Genomic DNA, 4,996 nt, shown 5'->3' with positions numbered 1-4,996 from the left:
GGAATCTCATGGTTCATTTTACCCTTGCATCTTTAGATCATCATCCATGTTGCATGATAACCCCTCAAGGGGATCCTCATCCATAGGCCTTTGCATCTCATTGATTTTCTTGCTTGCTTATTGCTTGTTCTCTCTAATTTGGTCATAATCTCATTTTAGCTTTAATTACATCTAGTAGAGTAAAAATCCATCACTTGAGATCTTAGGTTAGATAATAGCTCCAGAAGGAGAAATAGGAGATCCTTAGCCCCGTGGAATACGATCCTTGTTTCTTCACACGAGGTATTACTTGGCGATCCCGTACACTTGCGGGGAAGCAATCAAGTTTTTGGCGCCGTTGCAGGGGAACTTTAAGGAATTCTAGGAAACTTTTAGATTATTACTCTAGCCATTTCATTCTTTACTCAATTTTTTTTATTGTTATTTTTCTTTTCCTTTAATCTTAACTTTCTATCATCTTTCTAGGTTTTGCAAGGTACTGTGCATGACACGCTCAAATCCATCGACATTGATTACATCGGATAGTGAAATTGAAAGAACTTCGCATCAGAGATTGAGAGAGGTTGGTGAAGGATCGGGTACGCAGAACATTAAAATTGAGGACAGAGAGTCTTCAATCATGGCCGAAGAGCGACACACTCTATCCGAATATGAAAGACCCCAATTCACGGGAGATGAGTTTAGTATTCAGGCACCGACCGTGGCATCCAACAACTTTGAAATTAAAGCGAGTACAATCGGCATGGTCCAGAACTCGGTTCAATTTAATGGCCTAGAAAATGAAGATGCACATGACCACCTTTCCCGGTTCCTCCAAATTTGCTCTACATTCAAGATTAATGGGGTGCCCGACGATGTGATCCGTTTGAGACTATTTCCATTCAGTTTAAGAGACAGAGCTTGTCGTTGGCTTACATCATTGTCTCCGGGGTCTATTAAAACATGGAAGGATATGGTTGAGAAGTTCCTTGGGAAATACTTTCCGCCAAGCAAAGCGGCGAAGTTGAGGCAAGAAATTTCAGCCTATAAACAAGGGGATTCTGAAACATTGTTTGAAGCCTATGAGAGATTTAAGGATCTCCTTAGAAGGTGCCCCCACCATGGTTTCGCCTCATGGATGCGAGTATAAATCATTTACAATGGGTTGAATTATACTACTCGCCAACTCATTGATGCTGCAGCGGGTGGTTCCCTTAGCAATAACTATCCCGATGAGGCTGAGCAATTACTTGAGTCTATGGCAAGCAATGAATCACATTGGGCCTCAAGAGGATCTACACAAAAGACTTCGGGCTTTATGAAGTTAGTAGCAATGATGCCTTGGTCGCGAAGGTTGATGTGTTGACTCGAAAGCTTGATCTTCTTATGGGCGTAGTTCGTGTCGAATCGATGATGAATTGTAGCACTTGTGGTGGTTGGCATGATGCGCCCAATGTCCAATTGCTAGCTCCTCGGTTAGTCCCATTGAGAATGTTGACTACATTGGAGGACAACGAAATCAAGGTAACCCGTATAGCTCAACTTACAATCCAGGGTGGAAGAACCACCCAAATTTTTCATGGAACCAAGGCCAACAACGACAAAGAGGTACACCATCTCAAGGATCTCACTTTCAACAACCAGCCTTTGAGAGGAAGTTTTCTACTGAAGAGGTCCTTGCCAAGTTCATGCTCAGTACCAATGACAGGTTCAATAGTCTAACTAGTAGCATAGATGCACAATTTGGCAAGGTGAATGCTCAACTCACTCAGCACGCAGAACAGTTCAGTGAGATAGGTTTTGTTTTGAGAAACCTCCAAGCTTCTGTGAAATCTCTTGAGCATCGAGTGGCGGAACTCGCAAAGGCACACTCTGAACATCCTCTAGGTTGTCTTCCGAGCAACATGGAAGACAGTCCAAGGGAGCACTTAAAGGCCATTGCTCTTAGAAGCAGGAGGCAAGTGGAGACAAGGGTCGAGGTTGACCCAAGTGTCAAGAAAAGTGGGGTAGCCACCGGGGAAGACCCCAAGCTAGTCGAAGAAAACAGTGAAGACAAAAATCAGGGAAGAAATGACAAGTTCCAACAACAAGGACCAACAAAATCATACGAGTATAAACCTCCAATCCCTTATCCAACTAGATTGAAGCATGAGAAGGAGGATGTTCACTTCAAAAAATTCATGGACATCTTCAAACAACTCCATTTGAACATCCCGATAGTTGAAGCATTGACTCAAATGCCGAAATATGCCACGTTTTTAAAAGAGCTCCTTACGAACAAGAGAAAGTTGGAGGAAGAGGGCACGGTTGCGCTTACGGGGAATTGCTCGGCCATAGTAGAAAAGAAGCTCCCACAAAAGTTGAAAGATCCAGGAAGCTTCATTATCCCGCGCATGCTTGAAGGTGGAATCCAAGAAAATGCTCTAGCGGATTCTTGGGCTAGCATAAATGTCATGCCCTACACCATGTATTTGAAACTTGGCTTGGATGAGTTGAGGCCCACGAGGATGACCTTACAATTGGCGAATCGATCAACAAGAAAACCTTGTGGGATTGTTGAAGATGTAATTGTCCGAGTGGAAAAAATTGTTTTTCCGGTGGATTTTGTCATCATGGATATAGATGAAGATGTGGAGATACCACTGATTCTTGGCCGACCATTCCTCAGCACCTCGGGTGCCTTGATTGACTTGAAAGGAGGAAAGTTAATGTTAAGAGTCAGAGAAGAGTAAGTGGTGTACACTTTGCCGGCTGCCATGAAACATTCTTTAGATCATGATGACACACTTTACTTTGTTGATGAAATTGATAGATTGATTTCTGATTGTGTGCAGGAGGTGCTCTCTATAAATCCTTTGGATGAATATTTGGGAGAGTTGGAGAATGAAGAACAAGGAGAACCTCACCACTATCCTCAAATTCATAACTTGAAGCAACCAAAAGAGAGGGTGTCCTGCACTAATGCTAAGGAAAAAAAGAAAAAAGAGTCATTTGTGAAGAAGATGTGGAGGGAGATTCATGGGAGAAAGAAGAAAGGTAACAAGCCTCATCACCCCACATCTCATAGAGGAAAGGTAAATTTTTCACCCCTCTCTACTCATGAGCAATTTGAGGTCTTTTCAATGTTATCACTGAATTTACCGGGAAGAAACAATGCTACAAAGGAAACTGGGGGTGGTATCAAACTCTTTGAACCCCCATGAGGTAAGGAATGAGGAACGTCAGGCTCGTGACGTTAAACAAGCGCTTCTTGGGAGGCAACCCAAGTGTTCGGTGGTGTTTTCTAACATTTTTTGTATTCTAGGTCTTAGTTCATTTCAATTCTCATATTTCTTAGACTTTTTTTACATTTGAATAAGTTCATGCTCACACACATGGCACATTGCTCTCATCGTTTTAATTGTGGTGTATGTGCGCAACTTCTTGAGAAACTCATGTTTAGGTATTCATTCATGCTCTAGATCGTCGTTTTATTCATTTCATTCGTTTTTAGAGAAGCCTTCGACCTTGCCATACCATGTTTACATCATTTGGGGCAGGTTTTCAAAGTTTTGAGTGAGTTTAAAAGGTATACGGCCATACTGGGCCATATGGAGGTCGTCTGAGATGAACACGGAGCAATTCCGAGGCTCTGTGCTATCTCAGACGGCCCCCCATACGGCCCCCATACTGGGCCATCTGGGATGCCATCCAGAATGATCGAGAAGCCTTCTCAAGCCATACGGCCCCCATATGGGCCGTATGGCTTGGTTCTTGCCCATTTAACCCTCATCTCTCTTCTCTCTCTTCTCTTTCTTCCATTCTCTTCCATTCCCTCTTTTTCCACCAACTTTTTCTCTTTTTCTCATTCATTTCATTGCCAAATCTCCCCATTTTTTCTCCTAAATCTTCTCCTCATCCATTTGAGATGTCGATCTAGTAGTTTTCCTCGAGTTTAAAGCTTGTTTTCTCAAGATTTCGTCCGTATGCTTTTTCTATGCCCTAGTTTTATCTTTCTCATTTCTTGGGCACTCTTGGAGCTTTTGTGTGGAATTTCTTTAGAATTTTGCTTGGTTTGGATGGTGTGATTGTTATGGATGAATTCTCCTTTGAATTTATGTAAAAAAATTTTGATTTCAATGTTTTTGGGGAGGTTCTGTCGAAATGAACAGTACCCATACGGCCCCCATACGGCCGTATGGGTACAATACATCATATTTTTCATTATTTCTTCATCTCTTACACTACATTTTGAATCATATTGGATTCCTCTATGCTTGATTGGGTTTTTCATGGTTTTTAGGAATTTTGATGATGAAGAAATTGACAAGCAACCATGAAGTGATATTTGCACCACACGGGTGGCCACATGGAACAAGATGTCATGTTGTGATGAGAGACCTAATTCTAAGGACAAGGATGCGCATGGATAATTTATTTTATTGTTTAGATTTTATTTTCTAGTTTTTATGTTCCCTTTGTATTTTGTTTTAGTTTTTGCATGATTACTCCCCATCTCTCCTTTGTAAGTTTTTGTGGGATGATGATGTCCCCTTTTTTCCTCGCAGGGCATTGAGGGAATTTGGTGAGCTTCCCTAGTTCTCAATGGAGGTCGGACCCGACATGTATTGCTCACCACACCTTTTGTCAATTCATATCTCACGATGAGTACAAGTTGAACCGGGGAGTTTGTTTTCACCCTCCTCTATTATTTTCATTGCTTCATCAAGCATGCATATCATGATTAGTGTACATTGATGGCAATGTACAACATTAAGTGTTGGGATGGGTATATTTCATGTATTAGGATCATTTGCTACATGCTAGTCTTACCTATGATTGCTTTCTTCATTCTTGTAAGATTCTTTTAGCTTGGACTAATGATTGATGTGAGTTACTTGTTTCTATGCTTTATTGAATCATGTTTTACCCCTAGTATTGTCATGTGCACTGAATTTTTTGTCGATGCCATGGGAATAGCCAATGTGACTACCCTCTAACTCTCTTGCATGCGTAACACACTACTTTGAGTACTTGG

The 4,996-nt window shown here is 41.6% G+C and overlaps 1 non-coding gene across 1 annotated transcript; it reads right to left on the bottom strand.

Annotated features, from left to right (window-relative positions):
• Positions 1–1,000: 1,000 nt before the first annotated feature.
• Positions 1,001–1,107, bottom strand: LOC120253269. Its single transcript, XR_005534222.1, has one exon. It is a non-coding gene; the product is annotated as a small nucleolar RNA R71 (small nucleolar RNA).
• Between the last annotated feature and the right edge of the window lie 3,889 nt (positions 1,108–4,996).

This window comes from Dioscorea cayenensis, unplaced genomic scaffold (genome assembly GCF_009730915.1).
Source record: "Dioscorea cayenensis subsp. rotundata cultivar TDr96_F1 unplaced genomic scaffold, TDr96_F1_v2_PseudoChromosome.rev07_lg8_w22 25.fasta BLBR01000029.1, whole genome shotgun sequence".
Taxonomy (NCBI): Eukaryota; Viridiplantae; Streptophyta; class Magnoliopsida; order Dioscoreales; family Dioscoreaceae; genus Dioscorea; species Dioscorea cayenensis.
This window is presented reverse-complemented; position numbering and strand designations above follow the sequence as displayed.